Raw genomic sequence first — 15,631 nt, 5'->3', positions numbered from 1 at the left:
TGAGCACACTTGTTGCCCTCCATTATGACCAAGCATAACACACCACCATTGAAAAATCACCAATCATCCTTAGCTAATAGCGATGTAATAAGTGCTACTAAATAGGAAAACCAATAACATTTTCTCGCTTTCATATGTGCAGTTAAGACAATAAAAAAACAATTCCAGGCATATAAAACAACTGCTTCACCAATTATTTCAACCCACGCTAAACAGGTCACACATGGCTCTAATTAGTGCCACATAACAATACCTCCAGAACCACTCTCCGGCACCTTCCTGCTGTAAAATACTTGTGCTACTGCTGTGATGGTCCCTGATCGCTGCGCTACCCTGAGACCACTCCACTCACCATTGCACACCCTCTATAGGCGCACAGCAGCCCCAGGATTCCAGCATTTAACTTCATAATACAGAGAAGTATTTTCATGCAAAAAGCGGACACAAACAGTGCCTCACAACTCTGGATTCTCGTCCCTTCTGACACCGACCTGTCTCCTTTCTTCCCCTCCATCGCACAAGCCATTCAGCAGCACAGAAGAACCTCACTTCCTCCTTTCTTCTGGCATCACAGCATAGGCCCTCTGCAGCCCTCTGTGTGATTGGATATTTAAAACGTTAATAATGATATACCTGTGCTCTGTTTTGTGGCCCTCTTCTCTCAGTTGTGATTGTGAAAGCATCTAGCAGACTGCCAGGCACATAGTAAGTTGATCAGCTTATATGGGGTCCTAAAAAACACTGAAATCTTCCTGCTGTATGAAAATAAAAACTCAGATTGTTAAATGAGCCCCTGGCTGCAATGAGGCATGTGAACAAGGGAGGCAGATATGTTGAGAGATGTGCACATCTGCTAGGATTAGGCTGGTGCACTGTGCAAGCCCAGGGGCTTGCCAGTGTCAGGAGGCTGGACTGAAGCGGAGCTGTGGAGGCCAGTGCACTGTGCACTAGACAGTAACTGGTGCCTCCTTCTGTCTTCCTATCATGTTTCCTGCCTTCTGGGATTCAAAACCTAATGCAAAACCAAGTGGTTACAGAGTGCGCTCAGGCAGAAGGTGCACACTTTAAAACAAAGTGTTCTTGCATTTGTACAGGAGGACTGATTACTTCCTTGCTCCTATCTCCCACTCCATCATCGACGGTCCACCACTCCTCTCCCTCTGAACTCTGACCCCTGAGACAGTTCACATGTTGTGAGCAGGGGTAAGGGGGTCCAAGAGAGTTGATTTTTGTTTTTATGTTCTTGGAAGAAGATTCTCTGTATAGGCACTGGTCTGACTGATTTTCTTGTGTTCTTCAGTTTCTCTTATTTTTTTGTTTTCTCTGTGAGGGTATCTGTGGGTATGAATGAGTTTTCTGGTGCACTAGAAGGTCATCATTTGCTATACTTTAAAGGGGAACAAATTGAATATATTATGTGAATGTGTTATAAAATGCAGCATTTTTGTAATTTTTCCACATTTTTATGCGGGTGTGAGGGGGTCCCCGCAGTATGTCTTTGGAGTTTACAGGCTCGCGTACAGCGCTCGCTACGCACAGTATGGGGACTGGTCTGACAAAATTGCCAGGGATGCTTTGGGTTCCCAGTACGACTCTTGTTAATGGTGGTGGATGTGGGCAGGGCTGTGGAAGTATTTGATGAGAGGGGCACGGTAAGATGTCGACAACACATGTAGTAGACCAGTCCTGAATATCAGGAGTAGCAACATGTTTTACCATTCAAACAACACCTTATGGCCTGCCATTCCTACACCAGGCAGCCACAGCTGCAACATTCCTCTTATATTTTCATAAGGAATGGCCTAATAATAACTTTTCATGGATTCATTTTAAGCTGATTCAATTAACTGTTGATAGCTACTTGAAGTAGGGTCCAACTGAGTATTTATTTACGAAGAGTCCCCTTCCAGATGTTTCTTAGTCTCAGGGCCGGTCCTAGCCATGGGCGGTATGGGCAGCTGCCCAGGGCCTCGCGCTCAGGGGGCCCGCTGCCGGCCCTGCAGAGTAGCAGTAAGGCACTTAGAGGGGCCTCACATCTTCCCTTTCGCCCGGGGCCTCAGAAGGCCTCAGAAGGCCTAGGACCGGCTCTGCTTAGTCTCCCAGGGCCCATTTTTCTTTACGACATTTCATACTATGCTCCTGTGGTTCAAGTTCTGCTCCAATCCAAACTAACTTGCTTCTTAACATAAACAATTTCCATCGTTCTACAGTTCATGTAGTTTCAATGCAGCCATGTAAACAGTAATAAAACATTTTTACAAGGTGTTGAAAAATAATCTTTTTTGAATTGTGAGCTGCCAAAAAACATGACATCGCCTTCTTTGAGTGATTTGTCAAGTTTGATCCAGCATGTATTTTCATGATTTTCAATGTTGAAATGAACCGCATGATATATTTGGAAAAAGGATTTGAACCACTACTGGATCATGAATGCATTCTCAGGTTAAATCGTTGGATATGTAATGCATTAATTCGACTGTGAACTAACTTGACTAATTCGCAGACCCTATTGGCAAATGCCAGTAACCTACAGTGTGTTTTTGTGTATAACATAATTTGTATCTATATGTTTAATAGGTTCTTTGGAAAAAATACAGTGTTATAATTCACAGTAAACTAACATGGGAGAAGTTCAGGGTTTCCTGTGAAACAGATTTCATCAACTTAAGGCAGAGCTTTATCATTGTTGGGGCTACAACGATATAGCTGTATATAGATATGTAGAGGGCTAAATTATGTGGTAAGGTTTTCTAAATAATACAGCAAAATAGAAAGTATGTGGCACCTCGTCAGGCAGTGTTATTTCATGCATTGTAGTTATAACAGCATTTTTATGAATGCGTACATTTTGCAAATGAGGTGGAAAATGCAGTGAAAGATTAATTAGGAGGTAAATGCTGCAGCCACATAATTACACAGATCCTCTGGTCCTCGCCATTGAATATTGTTTCATCAAGACTGCATTCATCAAACATAAACCTAAACATTAAAAGTCCAATCAGTGCCCACTGTTGACAACATTTTGAAGAAAACTGTTTCTCCAAGCCAACTACTACAAAATAAACATGTAATATAAAAGATAGACAATGGGTAACGTGTAGTATAGTCCTATATGGGCATCTCAGGGTCTAGTGACATTCGCAAACACTCGTCCTGCGGCCTCATGGTTTATGATGTCATAACTCCGTTGTACACTTTGATTATAAGGACTAAGGTTGTTTGGGGGGACCAGACCAGAAAGAACCCTCTCACTCACCATCTACTGTGTGGATTAGAACTTAACCATGGTTATCATTCCACAATTTAACCTTTCATCTTTTGTTACTCGTCTGTTGCTCAATTATCAACCACCAGACCCCAATCTTCTACCACCTGACCTCCTTCTACAAAAAGAAAAGGCACTGAACAGTGTGCCAGAACCCAGTATGGCTATAATCTTAGACACCCACTTTCTGGAACTCCCTTCCCTTAACAATGAGATGCTGTGAGAACCTACTGGGTTTCAGAAAGGCTCTTAAAACATGGCTGTTTGGGCTAGCCTTCTAAATGGGTCCTTACGTAACACCTTGATGCATGATTAGCGCCATGAAACCTCTAGTGGCCGTGCGCTTTACAAGCAACTGATAACATTAACATTAACATAACAATAGACAGCTTCAATCATACACATAATGGGTCAAAATGAACGCTTTACAGACCTCTCATAAACCAATGATAATACACTCTGAAAGTCGACTTTTGTCAAAAGAAAAAAAATGCTACACTATTTGCACTCCAAAACGTCAAAGATTGCCCTTATACAGGGTATTTATTTATTTATTTATTTATAAAATTTCTAAAGCGCACAAATACCTTCCGGTGTCTCGGCGCTAGAGTTCGTTAAGATTGCAGAGAGCTCCCACATAGCTTACTGGTTGAAAAGCTTATCAGTGAGTTATCAGTGAATTAATCAGCAAAGCTAAAGAGAAAATGCGTGGGAGCAGGAAGTAGCATTAGCGGCATTAAAACTTAAAAGCCCAACCGCAACTAGGGGTGGCTCTGTTTAATGTAAACACTACACCTCCACAATTTTCTCCACACCTGCCAAAATACTACTGAGGGAAAAACGCCAGGTAAATACTAGGACATGTGGATTGTAGTGTAGAAAGAACAAAAATGTCCATATTGTCTCCCATCTTTAGAACACAACTTCAAAAGGTGCTATTTATCGCATGGCTAGTCAGAGAAAGGGTGTAATAAATAGGCAATACCCACCTTCTCTCTTTCTGAATGTGTTAGCAGTGAGAGGAATGCAGGAACCTGCTTCATAGGTATGCCATAATCTCACAGTATGCATCCTGCAATGTCTTCCTTCTGTCGCCACCCTTTTTGAGAGATATATGTCACTTGCAAAATCATCCCAGAGCCATGGTTTGGGACGCTGTAGTTAGGGTAGAGACATAGTTGGTGGACTAGGGTATTTCGAGTAATTATTGCCTGATTAATCAGCTCCCTATTGTGTTAACATTCTTGAAAACGATCTGAACCAGCTCATCTCTACCTTCATTATAAGAAATCTGCCTTGGACCGAGCACAATTGGGATTTAAAATATTGTGTAGCGCAGAAATGGCTGCTGTCTTCAATATCATTTCATGTGAGATTCTGGCTATTTTGCCATCAATGTTTTGTTTTCTTTAGTAGCACATTTGAGTTGGCACAAGGTTTTATCCCAAAAAGCAGGCTAGTTTGGGTGCATGCTACACAATGGAGCACTGTCACTGGTTCAGAGAGCCTGTGATTTTAAGGTAATTGTGGTGATGTGTGCTGGTGGTTTGAGTGTCTGTGACTGCAGTGGTGTTATTGTGGGAGTGACTATTTGAATTGTTGGTGTTATGGTCTGGACACTGTGCAAGAAATTATGGGCCTCATTTATGCGGCCGTGCGTCACTTTTACGCTGACGGTGCGTCACTTTTTGTGACGCACCAGCATCGTAAAAAATGTGCCTTGTTGCACCATATTTACAAAGTGACGCATCTAGGTAGATGCGTCACTTTGTAAACCCCTGCGCTACATAATACCTACGTCAGGCATAATGTATGCAGGGGGGGCGTTCTGATGCAAGAAAGGGTCATAGAAGTGACGCAGTGAAATCTATAAGATTTCACTGCGCCACTTCTAGAACACAAATGCGTCAATTTCTTACGCCTGCCTCACAGCAGGCGTAAGACTGATGCAGGCCCTTTCACATGGGGCTTGCCCCATGTGAAAGGACATTGCTGGAGTTGCGTCACTTTTGTGTCACACTCCAACAATGCGTCACTTTTGCGCCATACAGATACGTCAGAAATACTGACGTATCTGTAACTCCTTACGCCATGATGCGTCATACTGTAAATATGGCGCATCATTGGTGTCGCAAGGAGGGCGCAGTGAAAAGTGACCCATCGCTGTTTTCACGCAGCAATGCGTCACTTTTCATAAATGAGGTCCTATATGCGATAGAAACGAATGCCTAATATCACCTCTAGCACGTTCTTTGACCCCTACCCTTCTCTGAAACTATTTTGCATATCCCGTAGAGCGAAAGATCCAGAGGGCACGCAGATGTCTTAGCAATCTTTTCACACACGTAGAGGATACAACAAGGAGTGCTGACAGTTGCCTAAAGAACCATAAACAAAGGAGCAAGTCGATATCACAAAACACTGCTAACAGAAGTGAAAGTAACACGAAGCAAGAAAGGGCAAACAAAAAGACATTTCTCAGAAGTACACAATGTGTAGGAATAATCAAGATGTAGAGTCAAAATTGACAATCAACAGAAAGTGTTGCAATACACTTTGCAATTGTCACAAGGCTTTTTCATACTTCTAACCCACAAGAAAAAAAAACGAATCTGTGGCCCAAAAAACAGACTGCTGCACCTGTCATTCAGATACTTTGGGCTCAACATTTTGATAGGTGTCATATTTGATGAGCAAGACAGCATCTCCGGGACCTTTGCAACTGGCAGGTCAATGCCAGTAGAAGCATCAGTTATAAAAAGCTCCCAGTGCCAGAAAGCCAACAGGAGGGCGGTTGGTGGAATTTTACCTGAACTTCGCATTATAAGCGTACCAAAAGTCCGCCAGTTCCACCAGCAGAACAAAATATCTGACAATGAAATGAAAGGAAACAAAGGCACTAGCTTATCACTTCACAAGTACTTTAGAGAAACTATTAATATGAGATAGGTGTTTTATTTTGTTCAATCCCCCATGTAAGAGATGTGCAAGCACTGAAAGAAAGCTAGCTATATCGGTGTGCATGATTAATGACACTAATAATGATTTCAATGTTACCTACTAATTTATTTCGTTTTATACTGCTACTTATCTTAGTCTGGGTTTGTCAGACAGCTTCACATCACACACAGGCACAATAAATCATAGAACGTGTGTAAATTATTATACAGGAAATGTTACTTAAAACAATGAGGGTTATAAGGTGTGAGATATATTTATGAGATGTGTAGCTTCCTTTTTCCATTAAACATGCAACATAGGAAATGAGGCACCTAATAGGCCCGTTGATCTCCTTGTATTTTGCACCTACCTTTTCCTTTGCATTCTAAATAAAGTTACCACTTTACTGCTTCTCGTCCTGTACAAAAGTAGAAGTGGGGTCTGATTTTTGAAGGCTGCTTCACTAATGTTACTTAACCAACTACACACGTCTGATAAGATCAACATGAAGAACATTAAATATTTTAAGATTGCTTAAGCTCACTAACGTTGTAGTGCATAGGCAATGGATAAAGGACGTCATCTTTGGACTTGAAGAGGTATAGAACCTTTGGCTTTTCATGGGTAAATACCATGTTCACCCCTCTGTAAGGTGCTTTTTACAACGCCAGCGCATTTTCTTGTGATCACGATGCACACCCATGACCCAGAGAAAATATTTTCAAAATAATGTTCACAGACACTGTGAGACAGTTAAAGTGCCAGAAATAACTGAATGGGAAATGTCTCAAAAAATTAGGCTCACTTTTGTTTTCAAGTTTTGTTGATGAAGCTGGTATCCCCACACCTATATACAACCATTTTGGGGTTTTGTTCCCAGAATGGGGAAAACCATGAGGATCCATATTTACCATTTCCTTTTCACTGGTCTTACCAGTTTCAGGGGAGAAATCCATTGACGTTTCCCACCTTCTCAGAGCAGGTGACATTTTTCAGTGGAGCCTTGTGGGTAAAGGGTGAGAGGGAAGGAAAGTAGGCCAGTTTGAGGGGAGGTAACCGCCTGGCTGCATGAATTGTGCCTGCTCCCCCAGGATGCTGGAGAAGGCAGGAAGGGGTGGAGTTTGCTTCTGCTTGCAGCCCGTGGCCCTCTCCATCTGTGTTTTTCACCTGGAAACAGTGGATCAGTGTTTTCAGACCCAGTAGTTGCAGATCTGGAACCACATCAGGCTACTTTTGACAGAGCAAAGCACTTCTCCCCACCCAAAGGAGTTTCGGCATTTTTTGTCTGTTCATGTATACACTAAACAAAAGGCAGACCTACTGGGCTAGTTAATATGTGTTTAACAAAATATGTTTGCAGACTAAATGAAAAGGGGCCGCTTTTATTTTTCACATCTCAGTTGACAAATGTTCTCACTGATCTAGGGATCTAAGGTTTTTCTTCCTTCTCCTGTGCACGTCTCCGTCCCGTTGATCTCCTTGGGGAATCTCTTTTATCCTGCCCCTCTGGCACCAGTGTTCTCATACCCACCAGATGTGGAGATGCTGCAGTTGTGGTATTTATTTCTATTGTAGGTTTCCCGGGCTCCTGCAACTTGTGCTGCATCTCGTTTTTAATGCCCTGAAGAAGGTGTGACCCACATTTGGGGTCGTTCACCGAAACGCGCGTTGGCGCTGGTGTCCACTGATCGACACGTCTCCCTCAATATCACTATCATTCTGTTTCTTTTTGAGGTCTGCATCAAAGCTTCAAAAAATATGTATTAATTATTTATTGGATATAAATGTTCAAACTGTGGCCATTCGGCAAGTTGGAATAATTATGAAGCTTTCTGTCTTAAATTATGTGTATAATATTTTCAACCATTCTTTGTGGAGAATATTGTGTCTGATGCAGTGGATCGCCATTGAGCCGTGTGTTGTGTGAGAGAGTGAGTATAGTCCTGATGGTAGTATGTGTTGGTGATCTGTATGTTTGTTGCACCACTAGTATGTACAAATGTGGATTGGTGTCAGTACAACGCGTTGTATTACAATGCGTTCCGTTACAACGCAGATTTTACAACGCGGGATCCATTACAACGGATTTCATTACAATGCATGGCATTACATCGCAAATGCTATTACAACGCATGGCATTACATCGTAAGTATAGGTAAGTATACCTTCTTAAAAAAATGTTATTTAGTTTATTGTAATTAATTTATTTAAAATAATTTAATTAAAAGACATTTTAAAATTGTCATTAAATTAATTTAATTAAATAATATCTATTTAATAAATAATAACTATTTAATAAATGTAATTTTATTTAAAATAGTAATTAATTTAATTTATTAAAAAAAAGTAATTAGTTTAAAGTACATATTTTTTATAATGAAATTAAATTAAATTAATAATAATTATTTATTTAATTTAATTAATTTAATTTAAAAATGTAATTAGTGTAAAATAATTAATTTAATTTATTAAATATATTTTAATCAATTTTAAAATGGTAAATATAATTTAATTATCCCTAAACACAAACCCTGCCCTAAAACCTAAAAACACCCCTGTACCCCAAAACCCAAACCCTACCCTAAAACCTAAAAACACCCCTGTACCCCAAAACCCAAACCCTGCCCTAAAACCTAAAAACACCCCTGTACCCCAAAACCCAAACCCTGCCCTAAAACCTAAAAACACCCCTGTACCCCAAAACCCAAACCCTACCCTAAAACCTAAAAACACCCCTGTACCCCAAAACCCAAACCATGCCCTAAAACCTAAAAACACCCCTGTACCCCAAAACCCAAACCCTGCCCTAAAACCTAAAAACACCCCTGTACCCCAAAACCCAAACCCTGCCCTAAAACCTAAAAACACCCCTGTACCCCAAAACCCAAACCCTACCCTAAAACCTAAAAACACCCCTGTACCCCAAAACCCAAACCCTGCCCTAAAACCTAAAAACACCCCTGTACCCCAAAACCCAAACCCTGCCCTAAAACCTAAAAACACCCCTGTACCCCAAAACCCAAACCCTACCCTAAAACCTAAAAACACCCCTGTACCCCAAAACCCAAACCCTGCCCTAAAACCTAAAAACACCCCTGTACCCCAAAACCCAAACCCTGCCCTAAAACCTAAAAACACCCCTGTACCCCAAAACCCAAACCCTGCCCTAAAACCTAAAAACACCCCTGTACCCCAAAACCCAAACCCTGCCCTAAAACCTAAAAACACCCCTGTACCCCAAAACCCAAACCCTGCCCTAAAACCTAAAAACACCCCTGTACCCCAAAACCCAAACCCTACCCTAAAACCTAAAAACACCCCTGTACCCCAAAACCCAAACCCTGCCCTAAAACCTAAAAACACCCCTGTACCCCAAAACCCAAACCCTGCCCTAAAACCTAAAAACACCCCTGTACCCCAAAACCCAAACCCTACCCTAAAACCTAAAAACACCCCTGTACCCCAAAACCCAAACCCTGCCCTAAAACCTAAAAACACCCCTGTACCCCAAAACCCAAACCCTGCCCTAAAACCTAAAAATACCCAAACACCCCAAAACATATACATCAGTACCCCAAAACATATACTCCTATACTCATACTTACAAATTACTTAAATTAATATATTTAATTTATAATATTTAAACACGAAATAAATATTTTTTTATAAATAATAATAATTAAATCAATTATAAAATATTAAATAAAAAATAAAAAAATACTTACCAATACTTACGATGTAATAGTATGCGTTGTAATAGCATCTGCTATGTAATGCCATGCGATGTAATGGCATGCATTGTAATGGTATTTGCGATGTAATAGCTGCGTTGTAACAGCATTACGTTGTAATAGATGCGTTGTAAGAGTAACACACCACAAATGTTTGCTGATGTGGTACTGTATTTATTAAAATATTTATTAAATGTTTATTGAATGTACATTTGATATTTTGATACACCAAAAATGAGTAAAATACATTTGAGATATGTGCCCTAAAATAATGGTTTCATGGTGTTAGCTGTATAGGATTCTACCTCCCTTTTTTGTTGCACACTGTTTCTTGCCTCATGGGGATGGGATAATTTAGTTCCCTTTTTCTCTTATCCTTGACGTACATTTTTTTTTAAATTATTTACAGGCAGTGGGTTTGTTCTTGATTGATATTGATGCAGACTTAATGCTGCCTTTGTTAAGAAAGTGGTCCCCTGAACAAAACTCTAGCTCATTTATTTTGAGGAACTTGGTTGCCAAGTTGCATGAACTGCTGGAGAGCTGGTAATTTGTTGAGAGGTACTATATAGCACTATATTATATTTTGTAGGAGTTCATAATTATTGTTACATTTTTGTCTTTGTTTAAAAACACTATTGATTTGCTTCTATCACAAAACAAAACTGCACACAAGAAGAATGAAAAAAGTGAAATGGCATACCACTACAGTAATAAATGATGATCATAAATGATCATAAATGGAGTCTCAATGGCAATTACCTTAATCCTGGCCAGGGTTCTGAGCAGTGTGAAGTTTTTTTCCCAAAATATTCTGAGTGCCTGGTTCATCATACTCGATTTGAGGAGGATCGGAAAAGTTTCCAAATTAATAAAACACAGTTTCTTGTAAATTGGGGTTTTTTGGGCATCGATATGTAACATCGCCTACCCAAATATGACTACAGCACTAGGAGAGGTGGATACATTGTGTTGTAGAGGGAGTGGAGGTATGAAGTTAAGTTAGAGGAAATGGGGAAATCGAAGTGAGTCCTTGAAAGGTTCATTATATCAGATCAGCTAAGGTCAGATCAGGTCTATGTGGATGATTATCTGATAGGTACGATTGGGATTGGGATTAGGAAAAGTCATTGATGTGTCAAGAATGTGGAATGCCTGATGTAATAGTGGGTGGTCTAGTTGTTCATTCACCCATATACCCATGACATCCGCAGGCAGTAATAAATGGGAGACGTCCGCTCGTGGCACGTCACTTCCGAGTATACCAGCAGTGTGGCCTCATTATATATGCAGAGCGCTCCTGACCCTGCGCTAGGCCCTGCGCCCAAACGGGACCACGAACTGTCCATAAAGCCGCTGCGCTACACTGACGACGAGCGGAGGTGGCCCAACCCTCGCACCTCGTGCTGCCCCTGAAAGCTGCCGTCTTCTGTGCGCTGCAGCGTAGATGTGTGCCTCTCCATTGCCGCAGCTGCCGCGTGTCCGCAGCACCTACCCACCTTGCCCCTCCTCTGTGGTGGCCACGTGTACTGCGCACGTCAACCCGACAACCAAGAACTCACCCCCGCATTCCTGTAGGCCCAGGACGGGCCGTCTGCGTTGACCTCGCCCGCTCAAATGAGGGGCTCTGCTCCACACCGGGCCGGGCACCTGCAGGTGTCTGGCGTTTCAGCTGCAGGGGGTGCTCCGCCTGCTGATGGCCCCTCCCGACTCCCTTGTCTGCCTCCAACAAGCCTTGTCAAAGCCAAAGGGATATCCTCAAGAAGCACTGGCACATCCCCCCCCCCAAAAAAAAAAAGAAAACGAAGAAAAGGGATGAGATCAGAATAAAAGAAGAGAGGTGACACACAGCAGCATCAGGCACCCTACCGGAAATTCAAATAAGGAGAGCACGCACACACCAGGGGCGGAAGTACCCTGAGATGGAGGAGGGATCACAACTCTGGAATTTTGGTTCTGTATATGAACATTGATTAATGAATTGTATTATACAATTTTTGTATTCTGTTAGCACTGAGAATTCATTTATGTACAGAATAACGATTGTTTGAAAAATGATCTATTATGAATTTGTTACTGGAAAAAAATGGAAAAAAATTGAAAAAATATTTTTAAAATAAAAATGAAACAATAATAAAAGGAAAATACAAATCAAGATTATTCACAGTAGTATTCAGTCAGTTTGTACGTTTAGTAAGATGTTTTAAAATATGCACAGAACCTGGTGCTAACTTTTTTTCTTCCTAAAAATATGGGATCACGCCATCTTTGTCCTTGAACCGGCCAGGATGTCTTTGAACAGTGCCCACCAGGCACGATGGTAGACGAAAATAACGCCGCCGCGCTAGCCCGCATCCCATTCCAGCACACTGTGTCAGAAGTCCTTCCTCCTTTCAGTGAGCTAGAAGACCCTGCGACCCGCGGGGTCTTCTAGCTCTGTCTCTTGTTGGCATACCCCGGGGTATGCCAACAAGAGACAGGCAAAAAGCCCATAGTGTCACAAGGTCTAGAAAACCTATTTCCAGGCCTAGTTCTGAAAGAAATCCAGAAAATATACTAATGGCACCCAACGTGGGGTAGATCATTGAGAACTTTAAGCAATCTTGAATGACACACTCAAACGTTTTGCCAATAATGCTAATAGTGGAGATGTCCTTATTTCTTTCCTCCTTCATTTCAGATAGGTCCTCCCAGTGTGCTGTGCAAGTTAAGCAAAGAAACATGCCATGTCTAAAATATAATAAAAATATTTTGAAACAAACCATGCCTTTCATAATTTGGAGGAACGGGACTTGGGCAGTAGCACTTCTAGTCAGCAAAACAGAAGTGACAATAGTTTACTAGACCCTCCAGCTGCATCTGGTAGTGACTCAAACTAAACAATATATGCTGAGTCGACATATAAACCCTCCAAACATGGATTGCCAACAGATATAAAAATTGAAGGTGACACATTGCACAACATTAAAGCTATATTGTGGTCTCAATTTTTGCATGCTTAAATACATCATCCTTGCAGAGGATGACAAGCCTCCGCCTTTTATAAGGGATGCATCTTGAGGTAATGGGGTAATAATGCTCGCATTTTCCTCCTTAGTACTTGAAGAGCTCAGGAAAAAATATACAGTGGGCTTTGAAACAGGCTCCTGTATTGTAAAGTAATCAATAATCTGTTCCACGTGTGATTCTCTTAAGGAGTGCGCCCCACATTCAGGCTCAATATATACTTAAACCAGAAGCAAGGCACAATACAAAAGATATTTTAGATCAGCTAGAATATAACGGTGTAATAGTGCCTTACCATTTCACCATGAATATTATTCTTGTTCTCGCATTAAAACCTTACAATTTGTATAGAATAGTTTTAGAATATCAAATTTTAAATTCACATGCATGCACCAATGCTGTACAAAAATCTAGCACCATGGTCCTATTGATGAATTAAGTTAGAAAATAATCTAAAGTATTTATCCGTGTTTTCATTCGGTGTATTCCAGCACGCTTAAACAACATTGCCCCACAGGTATAGGATTAGCACTGGGCTTTTGCAACAAGGATTATGGAGATCATATAAAACAGTTCCGAAGCATTATTATTTATTGACATCTAAATTACAGGTGATGAGTGGCTGAACACCTAGATAGGGTTAGAGAGTTAGTGATGCACCTAGCCCATCATGGGCATAAAATTAATTTTAAAAATGTAAAATCGCATATGTTAATGTGTGCTACATTGCGACCTCCAAACACATTAAGGCAGTTACAAGACCTAATGGTGTTTATTAACTTTGGAAGAGCTTATTGTCAACATTTTCTGAACAGGATAGCCTCTTGAATATATTAATTACTCCCAAGTCTTCAGAATTTTTTTTAAAGAAAGCACACAAAGCTATCTTGTATGGAGTGCAAGCTGACATGTTATGACTAAAATATTTACAGACATGGGACAAATAGCTTTTGTTTGGAACCTTTTATTAGTTAACTTCCCCTGGCTGCTCACATTTACGATACTTGCACTAAAGCTGCTCACACTGTTTGAGCCCCATTCCCTATCAAGATAAGATCTCTTCCCACAGAAAAGGCAGACAGCTTCTAACAGTATGCTGGAATGCTTGCTTTTTATTACTTTGTTGTGTAAAGAAGCCTTGGAACGCTTGTGGCATTTCCTATTTATGCCTCAGTACCTTTCTTTCCACTTTCTAGATATTATGGATTTCAACTTAATCTACTAAACTTAGTACAACTAAACTTAGTTGATGATTAAGCATGACACCAATAGGGTGTATGAGGGTCCACAATAAAAATGTTTAATATCCTTTCGATGGGAGGAGATCTAGGCAACAGGAATACCATTATAAGTAGGTTTGTAGGATACCCTTTGTGTAGTGGATACTAAACAGAAGTACATCACTATTTGTACTACAAAGCATGGAGTTCATTTTTGAAGATGGTAACTTCAAGATGCTGCACACACACTGACATTCTGGGTGATTCCACTGACAGCTAGCAAAAATAAATGTCGTACTACATGCCCTTCAAAAGGCTAATATGGCAGATCCCAAACTTGTTGTGCCAGATTCAATCTTCTGTGTACAAGGCTACAATGTAGATTTACTGTACTGGGCTTAAATGGATGCACAGATTCAAAAGTCAAGTAACAAGAAAAAAATAAAGAACTTTGGGGAAAAGTAGGTGCTCTTCATGAGAAGCATGCCATAACCAATGGAAGTAAAGAAATTCACACCAAAGAGAACTGTGAAATGGATTTGGCTACAAAAACAGCAGTTCAAATATTTAGGGCAGCAGCTGTAACTTGATTCCAAACTAAGATCAATTCAGGCATTTTTAGTTTTGTGGTAACACAAGAACCTAGAAAGGAGAAAAGAATCCTGACAGTTTCTCCTATATACTCTTTCTACACTCTTACTGAATATAATGGCTTTATGATTTTTATACCTGACATCAGAGGCATGTTCCAATGAGCAAGCTAGATTAGATTTAATGAGAGAAGTTCATCAAGGGATACATTCTGTTCATGTTGGCAACAGTGAAACCTTGTCAATGCTACCAAAACAATTCTTTGGAGTGATTTTCTTTGATCATATCAGTGCAGTAGCAAGTGTTAATTGATATAAATATATCTTTGCTACAGTTGATTCAGGCTCCAGATTCTTGTGGGTTTGGCTGTCACAGAAACATGCAGTGCCTAATATTAATGGGAGCAGTTAATACCCTTCATTAGGACAATGGTCATGCATTTGTTGCTAAAAAAATATTTGTTAAAATCTTCCAGGGGTGGAGATGCACTACACAGACTTCCTTACCAATGCTGGGTGCCGGGTGTGGGTTTGCCAGCACTGTGCTCCTGCTGCTACCACGTCAGTTGCTGTTGGCCCCTGCAGCTGTGTTGTTGGTTAGAGCACTCTTGGGGCAGGTTCTGGGGCTCAGGTGGGGAGTCTATGTTGAAGAGTTGCGGCACCATGATGGTTAAGTTTTATGTTTCCCAATCCATCATGGCCACCGTTTCTCAAGTGTGTGCCCAGTCCAAGATGGGGGCTTTCCATCTTTTTGCAACTTCAATTTCCTTCTGGTTAGAGCGGGCTATTTAAGCCCTGTTGTCCCTACCTCAGTGAGTCACAACTCTTCCAGGTATAAGGTTTGGCCTGTTTTCCACCCTACTATTTTAAGTGTGCCTT

This window comes from Lissotriton vulgaris, chromosome 4_1, assembly GCF_964263255.1.
Source record: "Lissotriton vulgaris chromosome 4_1, aLisVul1.2, whole genome shotgun sequence".
NCBI lineage: Eukaryota > Metazoa > Chordata > Amphibia > Caudata > Salamandridae > Lissotriton > Lissotriton vulgaris.
This window is presented reverse-complemented; position numbering follows the sequence as displayed.